Source organism: Rousettus aegyptiacus, unplaced genomic scaffold (genome assembly GCF_014176215.1).
Source record: "Rousettus aegyptiacus isolate mRouAeg1 unplaced genomic scaffold, mRouAeg1.p scaffold_m13_p_15, whole genome shotgun sequence".
NCBI lineage: Eukaryota > Metazoa > Chordata > Mammalia > Chiroptera > Pteropodidae > Rousettus > Rousettus aegyptiacus.
Genome location: NW_023416290.1, coordinates 42862294 through 42879312, shown reverse-complemented (window position 1 = coordinate 42879312; position 17019 = coordinate 42862294). Strand labels below are relative to the sequence as shown.

The 17019-nt window shown below is 36.8% G+C and overlaps 1 protein-coding gene across 6 annotated transcripts in view; it reads left to right on the top strand.

Annotated features, from left to right (window-relative positions):
• CSMD3 (CUB and Sushi multiple domains 3) overlaps positions 1-17019 on the top strand; it is a 989790-nt gene that overhangs the window by 604699 nt on the left and 368072 nt on the right. The gene's annotated exons all lie outside the window — the stretch shown is intronic.

Below are 17019 nucleotides of genomic sequence, written 5' to 3'. Positions count from 1 at the left end.
CACTTCAGCTCAGAAGGGACATGGTCCGAGCCTCTTCCTCCTCTGCAATAGACAGACACAGAGACATCCCACTCCCGCCAGTAATTGTTGAGGTTTTTTTTGCCTCCTCACTTGCCTAACTTGAGTGTTGGTTTAGGAGCTGCTTGGTGCATAGCTGCATGGGGAGGTAAAATAATGAGGTCGACATCAACAAAGCTCTCCTTTGGCACAAGACAGCAGACCCTCCAGACATCCTGAAAGGAAACTTCATGAAGTTTCTAAAGGAAAATAATATTTTTTCCTGCTTATGTGAGCAAAGTTGCATGTAGCTGTGGCTTCAGGTTATAACTTGGCTCACCTGCCAAGCTTTGGATCCAACATCAAGGTGGAAACATCACTAAGGATAAAGTTGGAGCCAGAAAAGCGGTATCATAGTGGGCTGGAAGTAATCTTACCGTGGCACTTGCCAGCCTACCTGCCATATCCCAGGCCACGTTTTGAACCAGTTTGTTCCCAGTAAAGCTAAGATGAGTTTCATTTCTTAGATGCTAAGTAAGGTTTGTAAAAATTTCCTTTAGTTTTGCCTCAATTCTATTTAGGTACTAACAACAAAATCCTGAGAATAGCTGAGAGAAACTTTTTTTCTCTTTTCTTAAAAGATTTTTTTTCTTTTTTTTAATCATGCCCCGCCCTCCTCCTCCCTGCCATTCCCCAAGCTGCCACACAGTTGCTGCCATTTACACAAAAAACTATGCCTGGGAGCCCTCTCTGCCTATCATCTTTGTTTTTTAGACTTTCGATATTTTGACAGAGAAGTTTTGCTATTATTTATTATAGTTTATCTTTTAACACACTATTTCTGTAGCCAATATATGCTTAATATTTTAGCTAAAACTTTTTTATTATCAACGTATTAAATACTTTATATAGATGAAATATGTACATGTTTACATGTCCTATTAATGCAAATAAAGTTCTTATATTTTATTCTCTTCATACAAAGCATTCCAAAATCAAATGCTTATGTGTACAAATTACTCTGTGTTAAAATTAGAAAATTGAGTCATTTGTTTTAATTGTAATTTATAGAGCAGAGAAAGTCGGTATAACAACTTGATAAGAAAAGCCAGGGCTTCAACCCACTGATAGATTGCCGTCTCCTCCCACATCTTTTCTATCTCAATTATCTAGAGCAGGTGTCCCCAACCCCTGGGCCATGGATAAGTATCAGTCTGTGTCCTGTTAGGAACCAGGTCACAAAGCAGGAAGTGAGTGATGGGCCAGCAAGTGAAGCTTCTGTATTTGCAGCCGCTCCCGAGAGCTAGGATCAGCGCCTCAGTTCTACCTCACTCAGATCATGAGGCATCAAAGTCTCCTAGGAGCAGTGGCCCCTGGTTCCAAAAAGGTTGGAGACCGCTGACCTACAAGTTTAGGCATGTTGACAAATAGCGATCCACCCATGTCTACTAGTCTTCAACCCTAAAACTGTGGAAAATCTTTGAGAAAACTGAAACTTTTTTTTTTTTTATTTTCCATAGTCTTTGAATAAGGATTGTTCAGACCAAAAGAAAGAAATGACATGATGTTTTGCAGTTCTATGATCTCACAGCTGAACTTAGATTCATTTCAGATAGCTTAAATACAATTGTTGAACAGAATTGGGTTATACATTTTATTCACTGACCCGAAGTTCAACATTGATGCATTAACTAAAGGTAGAGTTAGGCTATCGTTGTGAAAATTTGAACCTCTTTCTATGGAATGTGTTGAACAAATTTCCTCATGAGGAAGAAAGATTAGATGTTTTTTAAAGCTTTGTGAAATTTTAGTTTTGTTAATGGAAAACAAAATATATTAGTCACTCTAATCAAATCAATGTTGAAATCATTCACATTGAATTCCACAGTCAGCCTAACTCAGTTTAGTGAAAATCAATGACTCCTCTCATGTTTAGGCTGTAACCTGAATATAACTGGTTCTATCTAGGGCCAACTTCTGCATATTGTCTACTTAAATAATACATTCTAAAGCCATGAAGAATGGTGTAGATGATTATTATAGATATTCTTGCACAGGGATTTTTATGATTTTACCACCTAGAATTGATTCCTAAAAATTGCTTTTCTTTTTCATTCTTTTTTTTTTTTTTTTGTCTCTACACCAGTTTCTCACTCATAGCAGCTGCATAAACAGTCTCCCTCTCTTGCCCTGTAGTTTCTTCATGACCCTGCTGTCATTTCATTCATTTATTTTTCTGTTCCACACAGCCCAAGTCCCCTGTTGTGCACCTGTGAGCCTTCTCATTAGAATCTTTCTCCTCGGAATTCCTTCTTTTCATACCCTTTTTATTTCTCATAATATGGTGCTAGGATATTTCAAAAAGATGTAAAGGGGAAATTATATAACTGCATTGAGATTGATTTTTCTTTCCCGTGTGTGTGTGTGTGTGTGTGTGTGTGTGTGTGTGTGTCTGTGCATATTCTTGAAGCATGGGTAAAGTGGTGTTTTCACTTAATTGTTTTTGTCAAGGGAGTAGTGGGCAACCAGACTTCCTTTACTATACCAAGCAGTGTAACTGGAGTCACCCCTGACCCTCAATTCCTTTTTCTCACCCAGTAAAATCCCATAAGATGTTTAGTCTCTGGAATTGTCCTTGTGACCAGCACTGCTATATAGAAGGCACATTTTTATGGTAAAATATGTGACCTGAGAAGTCTCCTGATTGGACTTTGGGAAACCCACTAATCTTTGCCACCTGTCCAAGGACCAGCTCCAAAGGGCTGAGACACACTTTCCTTATTGTCCATACCTCAAATAATCTGAGCATCACCATTTGGCCTTTTTTCTTCATTGTCTCTTTTTACCATTTTTAGTTTAAAGTCTATTTTGTCCAAGGCCTTCTTTCTTAAATACAATCATAATTAACTCATTTTTCTCAGCTTTGGTTAGCTTTACCAGATTCATGACATCCTTTGTTAATAGGAATTGAGTCTATGGTTACTTGGGGAATTGGCTATAAGTCCATTCTACCATGAACTCTTGTTACAAATGCTTCTGATCTTCCCATCTGTTTACACCTTTTCCTAGAGGATGTCTTGCCTTTTTTTTTTTTTTTTGAACCATTTCTGACTTTACCACATAACCAGAACATAGCATTCCAATATTAGCACTCAGCTCATTCGTCTGAATATTTATCCCCTTCAGCATGGTGAGGCTGACTGCCATTAGATTATGGTTTTGATGGATCTGAGTCACAAATAGCACCAAATGCTCAGGGTTATAGATCAGGACTTGCAACTTCAAATGCCTATAGGAGCAAGGCGGTAACAACAACAACAACAAAATTAGATGAGCTGAATAAAACAAACCACCCTCCTAAAGGGCAGGTCTGGTTCTTCACTTAATGGTTACAGATAAACGTGTCTCTAACAACAACAATAATTAATAATATAAGAATGATACCATTGACAACTGAGAAGTTTCTATCAGCTCATATAATCCCTTCATACACATTAGGAAAGGACATTAAAAAAATATATATATATATATTTTTTAATTAGTTTTAAGTATACAGTACATTGATTAGACATCTATATAGTTTATAAAAAGATTCCCCCCATTGCTCCCTCCCTCCCCTGACTCTACACCTGGCCATCATATTAATGCTAACTGCATTCCCTATGCTATACTCCCCATCCCCGTGACCATCTATCAAGTACTAATTTGTACTTCTTTAATCCTTCACCCCATTCTCCTAACCCCCCAAAACTCCCTCCCCTCTGTCCAACACCAAATTGTCCACTATATTTGTGAGTCTGTTTTTGATTAGTTTGTTCTTTTTATTCCTTACCTTCACATATAAGTGAAATCATATAGTGTTTATCTTTCTCTGTCTGACTTAAATACCTTCTAGGTCCATCAAAGAAATATCTTTTTAATCCCCTTCTTTTTAGTCTCTGTGTGTCTTTTAATCTGGAGTCTTTTATATATATATATTTTTTCTTAAAGAAGTCCCTCCAACATTTCCTGTAATATTAGCTTGGTAGTGATAAATTCCTTTAGCTTATTTTTGTCTTGGAAGCTCTTTATCTGTCCTTCAACTCTAAATGATAGCTTTGTAGGATAAAGTATCCTTGGTTCTAGATTCTGGGTCTTCATCCAGTCTAATATTTTGTGCCAATCTCTGCTGTCCTGCATAGTTTCTTTTGAGAAATCAGCTGCCAGTCTTATGGGCGTTCCCTTGCAGGTGACTATCTGCTTTCCTCTTGTTGCTTTTAAGATTCTTTCTTTGTATTAAAACTTTGGCATTTTAATTATGATGTGTCTTAGTGTGAGCCTTTTTGGGTCCCTGATTTTGGAATTCTCTGAGCTTCCTGGGGTTTTATGTCCATTTCCTTCACTAAGTTAGGGAAATTTTCCATCATTATTTCTTCAAATAGCTGTTCAACATCTTGATTTTCTTCAGTTACACTGATCAGATATTTACACCCTTAATAGAGTTCCATATTCTCCTTAAATTATTTTTGTAGTCTTGGTGACTTATCTCTTGCCATTTTGATTATGTGTCCTTGGCTTTCCCATCCTCTAGATAGGGAATTTGATCCTTTTCTTTATTCACTTTATTTATTTCATTTAATATACTTCTAAGATAATGTATTCTTCATTTCAGATTAGTTCCCTTTTAGAAATTCCATTTCTACATTTTTGTTTTTCATCTCTTTGTTGATGTTATCACTGAATTTATCTACACTTCCCAAAAGTTCATTGAACATCTTTAAAACCAGTGTTTTGATCTCTGCATCTGTTAGATTACTTGACTCCATTATATCTGGATCTCTGTTCTGTTCTCTCATATGGCTTCTGCTTCTTTGTCTTCCCATTTTGGCTGCCTTTTCGTGTCTTTTTCTAAGTACTAAGCAAAACTTCTAAGTCTCCCACTCTTATCAGTGTGGATTTGTGAAGTAGGCATCCAGTGGCATGGTCTTGAGAGGGTTTCAGCAGCAAGCCAAACTTAGCCCAAGGTTCTGCCCCGCTGGGGCCACCTGTTAAGATTCAGTAAGCAATCCATAGATGCTGTGTTTATAGTTGTCTCAAAAGACCACACCAGAAACTGAGGCCAGCTGCCTCCAGTGTGAGTCTAGGTGCTGCTCAGCAAGGAGCGCCTGAGGTTAAACCTGGATGTGGCTTGGGTGGGGACATGAGTTGGAGGAGGCGGAGTTTCAGTGAATCCTTTGGGTGGAGCAACCTTTGTTATCCAGTTTAATGACGTCACAGCTATGGTGGCCCTGTGTCAGGTGCACTGGTGAGGGGAAGAGGTCAACAGGGAACAGTGGATACTGCCGGCATATCTGTAGAGAGCCCTCAGCCCTCACTCCCACAATGCCTCCCTGTAAGCCCCTGGTTCTTCCTGCTCACAGCCAAATTGGCCCTGGTGCTCAGAGTGAGCAGGTTTATCACCACGAAAATCCACTCATGGACGCGGCCCCTTTAAGAGGCGTCTGCCACTGCTGCAGCCTCCATCTCATTCAGCTGGTCAAGACCAGGAAGTCCCACGTACTCTCTCCATCTTACTTCTACCATTGCAGGGTGAGTTCTTGGATTTCTCCCTAGTTGTGTGGCTTGTTCCTCTAGATCCCAGGCGACTTTTCCTTGTTGCTGCTCCTTGTTTCCGTTACAACTTTGATTTGGTTGCCAGAGGGATGAACAGAGCCTCTATCATCTATTCCATTTTTTTCCCTTCTCTCAGGAAAGGGCATTTTTTAAAGAGGGAAATGGCTTGATTTTGTGATTACTATGGTCACTTTAATTAGAAATCCAACAGCAGAAACAGTCTCTTGAGGATTGTGCTAGGCCAATAGCGCAGATCAGAAACCATGTCAATTTCTTTTCCTTTTGAGAAAATATTTCAATGTCTCAAGAAATTGGTTGTTTTTGGACATAATGGAAAAGCCAATTTATAGATATTCCTTGAAGTTTCTTGAGTTCGTTTTTTGTGAATTCATATAACATTGCTCAAGTCTGATCCTCTGCTGTTAGAGTCTAAGCGGCACGTTCTGTCGTGAATTTCGCGTTCTTTCTAAATTGTCATTTCAGTCTCAGAGTAGTCTCTACAACATCCTTGTCAGTTTGCATTGATATTCTGCTCATGTATGATTCTTTTTCACCATTCGCCACTACATTTTTCTTCTAATTATTTAGCTGCTAATGTGACTCAATTGTGTAGTATGATTTGATTTAGGCAGACTCAGGAACTATAGTTATTCAAAAAGCATTAATAAATAAGAGATTTTTACAATGTTTTTCTTCAGAGTTAGGATGCAAAAGTTTTACACAGTGCAGTGAACAGAAAGCTTCCATGATATCTTCCTAAGCCATCTCTTCCCTCATCCTTTCTTTCAAGGTAGCAATCACATGTAAAAATCTTCATCATCATCATCATCATCATCATCATCATTGTCATCATCACTTTTCTCATGTTTGCACACATAATTTTATCATCACTAAACTGTTCTTCTGTACCTTGCTATTTCCCCTTTCTCAGCGCCACGCCCTTACTCACATGTATTCAGCCCTTCCCCTCCATGTTTAACCCTTAGGTTAACACAAGACCAATCCAGTCCACTATATTCTGCCCCTGAAAAAGATTGATTCATCCCATTTTAATAGTTTTCAGTTAAGATTCTTCTTGAGAGCTTGGTAAATACAATTTTTCACCTCATTATAAGAAATTATATATTGGTTTTTAAAAAAAGAAGCAGGAAATCAAGTTTTGACAGGAGATCAGGTCTTTTCAAGCTACACTCTGAGTTGCGTTTCTACTTTATAAACAGCCTCTTCTGTGTCTGCCAATAATAAACCAGCCAGTGAATCCTAAAAGAACTTGGAAGAGATACCATGCCATGAAACACAGAATAAAACAGAAAAGTTCTATTCCTAGGTGTCAGGCAGTGAGTGCTAAGTCATCTAAAATGTTCTGTTTTAAAAAGCAAGAGAGATAGACATAAATTAAGTCTCCTATCTCTGTTGTAGTCACAGGAAACTATTCCCAGGTATGAAGATTTATTATTTTTTGGTGAATGTCATTTTTTAAGATGCTACTAAACTGTTCTCATGTAAACTGAAAGATGAGAAGGATTTGTTTGCAGACTAAAAATGAGAGTCAGGTTAAAATGTATTCATTATTTTGTTAAAAAGTCTGAAGTACATATCAGTTACTTTTGTTAAAGTAGTTTAAAGTTATAAAATTATTCAACTGTTCATGGAAAAATAAATTATACAAGTCTAAAAATTATATACTTTGTTCAGTTTCATTTTATTAAATATACTACTCAGTTTCATTTTTTCTTTTTTCCTGGTTCCTTGTCATCTCTGTGACCTCTTTGTGTGTTTTCCAGGGCTAGTTCATGAATATTTTCTCCTCTCTATTTCCACTTACTCCATTGGTAATTTTCATCCAATCTTCAATTTTAAATAATATCTATGTGTTTATGTCTTTCAAATTTGCATATACAGCCTAGTTCCGTGCCCTGAAGTCCAGACTTATATATTTAGCTTCCTGCTCAACATTTCTACTTAGATATTTAATAAGCATCTCAAACTTAACCTCTCCAAAACTGATCTGATCTCTCCCAATCACTCCAAAGCTGCTGTTGTCACAGACTTTCTCCATCATCATTAATAGCACTCTATTCTTTCAAGAATTCAGGCCAAAACTCTTAGAGTAATTCCTGACTCCTTTCTATAACAACCATATACAACCTATCAGAAAAAGTCTATGAGTTTTACCTTTGAAGAAGTATGTTTATACCAAATGAACTTATTTCCTTCTCCACTGCTGACCTCCTGGTCCCAATAATCATAATCTCTGGTCTAAATTACTGAAGTTGCTTCCTAACTGGTCTCACTGTGTCTTCCCTTGCTACTATTCATTTCTATAGAAATGGTTTGTTGTTCAGTTCATCTGTGCCCATGGATTAGTTGCTTCATAGTAATTTATCCTCTGGGCCTCAACAGCTCTGATGCATACTAACTATCTACTTCTCCCCTCTTTTTTACTTGACTCTTTGTCTCCCATGCCCTCTGAGGTGTACCCAGAAATGCCCTTTTTGATCTAAAGCAATCTCCTCAACAAAAATTGAAATGGAATATTGGCCTTCTGGATTACATGGTCATGTTTTTGAATATAATTAGGACATAATGCATTCACTGGACTGCTTTATAGATAAAGAGGATTACATTTAATGAAATACGTTGGAAGAGCTAGGTGAATGCTATGGGCTCAAAGCTATTGGTTTAATGTATATGCTGAGTCAAGACTAACTGAAAGAAAAGTTGTCTCTTCCTTGTAGAGACTTAAAACTATTTTGAATATTGTTATTGTTGTAGCCTTCCTGGCAAGAAAAACAATAGGAACAAAATGCATAACGAAGTATAGAGGCAAATTTTCCTGTTGTTTTGGAATTGACAATTTAGACCCTCAGTTAAGGGGAAAAAAGATTCATATACTCTTCCTTAAAAAAATTGAAGTTCAGATACTCCCTTCATCACTTATTAAGTGGGATCTAACTTGTCTCTCTCAATCATGACCTCAGATATCTGAATCCCAGTTCACATAAGCAACAGAAGTAGGGGAGATCCAGATCTATGTACATACACATGTATGTATGTATGTATCTATGTATGTATGAATGCATGCATTTGTTTGTCTATCTATCAATCATCCATCTATCATCTATCTATAACCGTTGAAGTTAAAAGTTCAGATTTCTATTTACCTTCCTAGAGGAAGGAGAATGCTAGTCTCCTTCTCTTAAGCCAAGTTGAAGAAAAGGGCTCTAAAAGAATCCGTTATAGAGAATGGAGTTGCCTGTGAGAAAGAGGAACTAGAATCCCCAGATGGAGTTCTGATTATGTTACCGGAGAGTAGAGATCCTCTCCCGGAGTGTCGTCCAGGTTCTTGGTGCCTCGAACAAAGAATTGAGCACGATACCAAAATACAGTAGAAAAGAAAAGTTTTATTAGAAAGGAAAGCAGGCCTGAGCAAAGAGAAGCATGGCTCAAAAGGCTTGGTAACAAAGACTTCAGGGTTTTATCCCTTTTTGCTGTGTGTAGTTACTTAGAGTGGGCTTCCTTGATTGACAGGTAAGATTGACAGGACTCAGTGATTCATCATTTTGCTTTCTGCGCATGTTCCCAGAATTCAGTCTGTTATAATGGTATTAATGAACTTCCAGGCATATGCATCATATAATACCGATTGTATAATAAGGCCCAGGTGAGTTGAAGGTCATTGGGGTCTTCATTGCATAGGTGCGAGTGACTGGCTTAAACTGGTACCTAATTCTCTGCCTACTGGTTTCTTTCTGTGAGTTAAAAAATGCCTTCTGGCTTGCTTAAGTGTAGGTGGATTAGGGCAGACCCCTTCTAAGATAGGATGACCTCGGTGTCTTTGTAGGCAGACCCAAAACCCCCTAACTAACTTTCCTGCCTAACTCTTCTAAGAGCCATAAACCCCCTTATTATTAGTATGGATGTTGAGGGATGGGAGGGCCCTTCTTTTGTATCTGCTTCCTGCTGAGAATTGCCTTAGTTCCTGCCTACAGGGGTTTCATGGATCTCTTTCCCTTTCTGCTTCAGTCAGAGGGGTCTTGGGTTTCCTGCTGAAGTGCCACCTCAGTTCCTAGACAAGGAAAAGAGATATAAACTTATTATTTAAATCATATATCTATTAATTTCTATTATTGATTTGCCTATTAAGTGAGTATGGGGAAATAGGCTTGGTTAATATATTTCTTAAAGAGTAAGAAAAAGACTTTTGGCCTAAAGTCCCCTCCCCGCTCAGACTCTAAGGCCTGTCTGACTTAACATCATTTATGCTAAGGATGGGCTGATGACTCTTATCAATAGCCAGAGGATCTGGCCAGGGTTTTTATCAGGATTTGAGGGAGAGGGCCTTTTTTCCAAAGAAAGGAAGGATGAAAACTTAACTAGGTTTATTAAAAAGATTAACTCTGCAAGAGATGTCCTATTTCATTTCCTGCTAAAAGATTATAAGAATTTTACAAGTGATGTCCTGTCTCAATTATACAGTGTACTTGCAGATCTGCCTTCTATGCCATTGACCAAGAGAAAGAAAATTGATGAAAGCTGACATATTGAAGAGAGGGAAGCTGTCTAATTTAAATAATTTGGCAAGTTAATGATGTGAGTTTCCTATGCATCAAATGAATACCAAAGATGAGGCTTGACCACCAGGTGAAAGAAACCTAACAATCAGAGACCATAGGGTGTATTGCCAAGAGTGGGAGCAAGGAGGTGACTGAAAAAGGTTGACTTTCTCCTATATTAGGCAGGGAATTATGCAGTGAGAGGCCACCTCTCCGCACCCTTGGCCTTTACAAAGAGCTAATTTATCCTCATGGAGAACAACCATTTTCCATATCTGGTAAATGGAAGGCATCAGGGCCTAGTCAGGGTAAGTGAGGGAAACAACAACAGCCAGAAGAGGACTAAGACCTCACGATAATCCTCATCCTAGCCCTAATACACCATAGGAAACAGACCTAAAAGACAGAGGAAAATGGACAAGGTGAGAATGAGGAGGCAGTATTCTCTAATGAAAGTGCTGAAATGAATGGAGGAATGAACCAGGAAATACTGATTCATCAGCACGCATCTCCGCATCCCCCAAGTCTCTCTGACCATTGTTCAAAGATGCACCTTGGGTGGGTGGGTGGAGGAAATAGTCAAAGTTTTAAGTTGGACTGGACCAAGTTTTTAATATACAAAGTAATAAGAAAATTAGAGGATCTGCTTAACATGTTTTTAAGGAGAGATTTGGTAGTGCATGTTTGAAGGGAGTAATTAGGAGGAAAAAAAGAAGAAACTAATTTCCGTTTTTATTCCACCAATTTCAGAATGCTCCATAAAATGCTTACTCAAGCAAGAACTTCCTTGCCCTCAGCAGAGAGCTCCCTGTGTACCTACAGTTTATGTTCTTTCCTACTCCCTAACGTGAGATCTAAGAGAATTCCTTGAGTGAATAGGATGGGACTGGAGTCCCTGGAGAACTTTTTGGAAGCAAGGCTGGATTTGCATGCCTGATGAAACCTCCCTTTCAGGATAAGGAGTTTTCTCTTGAATCTCAATGAAACTCAAAGGAAAGAAAACCTTTCTCATTCACTAATATCTCCTCTTCAGAGGGAGTTCTTTTGAGGGATCAGAGTTCCAATCTGAGGCATAGATCAGAATTGATTTGTGGTTCTCATATAGAGCGTGTATTCACACACAGATGTAGGTATTTATATCTAAAAATAATTTTTTTTTAGTTACATATTTAGATACTATTAAATTCCAGGTCTCCTGGAGGACTACTAGAGGGGAAACAAATTGAGTAGCAATCTGCAGAGTTTTGGTCCTGATCTCTGTGGGTATGGGGGAAGGGAGGAAGAGTTTATGAAAATGGAAGGAGTTGCAGAGCTGTGATTGCTTCTCTTCAATCTTGGACCTTTAATTTCTGTATTTCTGGTTTCCTCTTTTTATCCTAGATACAGACCCAACTTGTTCCCCAACTTTTCTTTGAAACATCATCCAGTGTCCTAATTGAAGAGAGCTGGTGATTAATTGCCACATCTGTAACCATAAAGCAAATTAAAAAAAAAAAAAAGGGGGAGAAAGAAATGGGACCGTCATTGTTTGATAATGCATGATGTGGCATGCCGATTTTATCATGCACAGCTCTACAGAAAAGTTATTTATCAGACCAAATGTTAGAATGCTCACCTTTTAAATTTACTTATAGTCACTCAGCCATAAAAACAAAACAAAACAAAAAACACTAAATGAAATCTTACCTTTGCAAAGATATAGATGGACCAAGAGGGTGTTATGCTAAGAGAAATAAGTCAGGCAGAGAAAGACAAATACCATATGATTTCACTTATATGTGGAATCTAAAGAACAAAATAAATGAACAAACAGAACAGATAGAATCTCTTAGATTCAGAGAGTAAACTATTTATTGCCAGATGGGTAGGGGTTTGGGTCTGGGTGAAAAGGGTGAAAGGATTAAGGAGTGCAAATTGGTAGTTAGAAAATAATCACAGAATGAGAACTACAGCATAGTGAAGACAGTCAATAATATTATAATAACTATGTATAGTGCCAGGTGGGTACTAGACCAATTGTCTAACCACTGTGCTGTACACCTGAAACTAACAAAATATTGAATGTCAACTCCAATTGAAAAATAAAAATAAATAAAAATACATTAACTAATTTTTCATTAAAAAAAATATATATCACTTATCACCAAACTCACGCAATCAAAACCCAGCTCTTCCAGTTCCCAACTCCCTTCTGAGCACCTAAGTGCCACTTCTCAGGTCAAAGAACATTTCCTGCTGTGGAACACTGGAATTCATTCCCATTTTTATTCAAGAGAATTTAATCTGAATACAATCTAAAGCATTTCTGACTCTTTTATTCAGGTCTTAAAATATGCTGGGTATTTTAAATTTATCTATTCTACTTAAAGTAACAAAAATGAGTCAGCACTCAAAAGTAAATTATTTATAACAGACTTTGTCCAAGACTTAAAAAATAAAATCAGATAAATGAACTATGTATGTCTACTTTATGTTTATTGTTTATGCTCTGTTTTCATTGCTTTAAAAAGCAGGACTTAGAGGCAATGATTTGTTTTTGTATATGGCTAACAGATAATCTTGTAGCTATAGGCCAGCCACATCCTCCTATATTTGTCAGTGTGGACTGTGGGCCAGCAGCAATAAAATGAACTGAGTTATTTTGTTGGCATGAGGGTCTTGTTAACAATGCAGATTTTGGGGTTCCACCTCATAACTACTAGAATCTGTATTTTAACAAGTTCCCTGGGTACCCACTAAGGTTTGAAGGTCTTCCAAAGCAGTAACCACTGCATAAAGCCAAAGGTTTTCTCCTTATTCCTGCTCTAAGTAAAAGCTTCAGAAACAAAGAACACTTAACTTTCCCTCATACACATTAGAATTTCTTATTTCCTATCTCTGTTCTTTCTGTTCCCAACCCCCTAACTTCTACTCATTTTTTAATCTAACACATCTCAGATAAAATCTTCTAGGACTCTTTCCTAATGCCCCTGGAATATTGCCTGTCTCTCCCCAAGTTTCCAAACTATCTACTCAGCTCAAGCACATACTTATATTGTATATTGGCTCTGCCTACCTTCTTAGAAATTGTGTGTCTCTTGAGGGCAGATGTAATGTCATATAGATTTTTGTTTAAATTTTAGCACCTAACATAGTGTCTGTCTGTCTGTCTATCTGTATCCGTCTGTCTGTCTGTCTGTCTGTCTCTCTCTCTCTCTCTATATATATATGCGTGTGTGTGTGTGCATATATATATATGTATATATATATGCGTGTGTGTGTGTGCATATATATATATGTATATATATATGCATGTGTGTGTGTGCATATATATATATGTATATATATATGGAACTAAATAAAAATATATATCTTAGGAACTAAATGTTTATTGAATTAATGAATACATGAATAATAAATTAGTTAATATTGGGTAAACACTTAAAATGAGGTAATTAGAATCTCAGATTTATATTAAAAAATCTTTGAGTTGCATATACTATCACCCTAACCATCCATCTTTGTCTTCACTAAATCTAATTTAAAGAGAACAAGATATGCTTAAATAGAAGTCTCTCTTAAAAATTTAATTCAATACATGTATCATGGAAGTAGTTCCTAACTTGGAACTTAAATATTTTAATTTGAATTTCACCTCTTCCACTACCTATATCTCTGTTTTTAAAATCTTATGTTTCATGATTGTTTTCCTCATCTGCAACACTGACATAAGAGAGAAATCAGCAATTTCATGCTGTAAGATTATTAAAAGAATCCAATTAAGTAATGTATATAAAAGCATATTCTAAACTGGGAGACATTATGACTGTCTTAGTTGGTATGACAGAAATGGCTAGCTGTCACCTTTAAGCACTGTTACCCTATTTGTCACATAGAGTTCTATGAAAGAAATAGCTGCAACTGAGGGACTTCATTTCACAGCCTCCTGTGCAGTTAGGTATGGACAGGTGAATATATAAATAACTTCCATGCTGTGGTCCATAGAAAGCATACACAGAGTGGCCTTCTCTGCTCTGTTTCTGGACAGCTGAGATAGAACTGCCCACCAAGGCAATCTAGGGAGTTATATGCTAAAAATGGCTGAGGCTTTGCCATCCTAGGTCCTGTGAGAAGGAAGAATGCTATTCTGCCAATAGGTTTACCTCAATGTACTGTTAAATGAGTGTGTCAAAGAAAATTTGACCAGAGTTAAAAAGTCAAGGGACACTTTATCCAAGGCTATTACAATAAAGAAGAGAGATTGAACTCAACTACACTGAGGGAAAGTTTTTAAGGGCTGGGGTGAACTTGGTACAAAAATACTGGAGGAAGTTAGGTCAGGAATTTAGAGTCTTGAAGAAGCCTGTCTAAAGTTTAGTAATGCTAAAGGCCATTTTTGTCAAGTGAGAATTGTTAGGTCTGCGGGGGCCTGCCTGGAGGTTTCCCAGTTTGACATCGGGATCCAGACAAGGACCTACCCTAAAGCCCTGGTGCCACCGCCCTAATCTGCCACCACCCTAATCTGGATGCTGAACTTTTGCACATGGGCATTATAAGGAAAGGAAGAAGAGTATCTTAATGACAGAAGTTTCTAGAGTCAAATTGCTTCTGTTTAAACCTTGTTATCCAATGTGCAAATTATTTAAATTCTCTGCATATTAATGTTCTTATTTATAATAATAGTACATATGTGGTGAGGTTATTTTGAGCATTATATAAAATAATCCAGGAAACTTCTTAAACAGCAGCTGCCACACAGAAAACTTTCAATAAATGTTAATTAGTAGAAGTAGTACAGATACCATACAGGCACATACCCAACACAAAATTGTTTGTTGAATGACCGAAATAGGAAAGAGTGAACGAATGAATGAGATTTTGAAAATACCATTTTGCTCTTCTCCATGTGCATATCTTCCTGCCATGTGCCTACTAGCCATCGCGATCATGACCTAAACGTTACTGAGCATATCTCTCTTGGGTTTTACACCCTCCTGGGGAATTGATGATATGTCAAGATTTCTGTCAAAAACTCTCTGTATTTCCCAAACCTTCTCTCACTAAACTACTTTGTCTTTTAAAATATAATATTTTAAATAAATATGTGCACATAATTTTATTTGTGAATTACTTTATAATGCATACTTTTAGAATAATTTTTGAGAGTTTCAACCCTATACATGAGAGAAAGAAGCTACTTCAGAATATGTCATTAAGTTAACTAGAAGACTCGTTTTTTACCAGGGTCACCTCCAGGAAAGCCCTTTCAGGAAACAAACAGTATCCACACCATATGTTACTCTTTTGCTTAAAGCTCCTCTAAACTGCTTCTGGGTACTTTACTTTTTAATCCTGTATGGCCTATTATTCAATTGTTAATTTTATCACTGATTACTTTTTAATGATGGTTACAATGAAATACACAAATACTTTTCTAGAACAATGTGAGTAGATAACATATTAAGGCTTTCTGTTGGAAACTATATTTCTGGGACCTTCTCTCACCAAATATTTTACTCTGTCTTTTAAAATATGGTAATTTGAGTAACTTATGCACATAATTTTATTTTTGAAATGCATAATATCTCTACAGGAAACTTAATTAGAGTCATCATAACAAGGAAGAGTAAATAATCTTCATGAAAAGCTTTAAAAGCCTCTTAGGAACTAGAATGAAGTTTAACTAAGAAAAGAAATTTAGTTTTATGTGGAAGTTTTTTTCTCATACAAATAACAAAATTTTGGCAAGTGCACAAAGAAAATTTTTTTTTTCAAATGGACATTTTACAGTAATACTCAATTCATAGGCCAATTTATAAATATTTACTGTTTTATATGAGTTACATCAAATTATTTGAAGAATGAAAAAGAGTGAAAAAATAGTGTGGAGCAATAGGTTTTATAAATTCTATAAGGTAGAACAGAAAGAAACAAACAACAAAAATAAAACATGGGATAGAATTTAAAATGGAAAGATTTAAAAATTTAAAAATAACATAGGAAGTTTTTGGAAATTATCTCTAGTGTGTTGAAAAGCTGACATACACTTGATTTTTTAATTGCCAAATAATTTTTAACAATTCAAATACCCTTTGCTCCTTTTGTTTTTATTTTCACCTTCTGAATGTGTAGAGCAGGCTAATGTACCTGGGCTGCAGAGTGAAGGGGAGAAGCTCACAGTCCAGAGTAGAGGGTAAGCAGCAGCTGGATGATCAGGCAGGACTGTACTGGTCAACACAGAAAGAAGCCACTGAAAAGCATGGTCAGATTTGTGGTTTAAAAAGAAGAATCACTGACTGTTGTGTGGAGGATAATCAGTGTGGATAAAGAGAGTAGTTAGGAGGGTCAGTTAGATTTACTCCAGGGATGAAATTATGGCAATTTAAACTATTATGGCAGCTATAGACCAGAGAGAAAGACAAGAGTGAACTTTAGATCATGTTGGGTAAGGAAGTAAATGGTAAGGATAATGGAAATATGAAAGATGACTCCTTCAAGCTCTCTGACTTATGCAACTCTGTGGTGGTAGTTTCATAAGAAATAATGGGAGAGGATCAGTTTTGAGGTCCCATTTTTTAAAAAACTGACTTAAAAGTACATTTGAGACTTACAAGCATTGTGAACCTTGGCAAGTTGCTTTTTTCATCTTCAAAATTCGATGTTTTCACTAAAAGACATAATAAAGTAGCTACTGGAATTACAATGCTATCATTGTGATTTCAATTCCGTGTGAGTTTAGGGAAAAGCATTAAATCGAATACTTATAAGTATTTAAATTAGCTGAGAATTCAAAGATGATGTTAAATGGAAAGGAATCAAAATACATGTCTAGGAAAGGACTGATATGATGAAACTGTAATTTGAAAAACATTCTGACAGCTGAACTGAAGCAAGA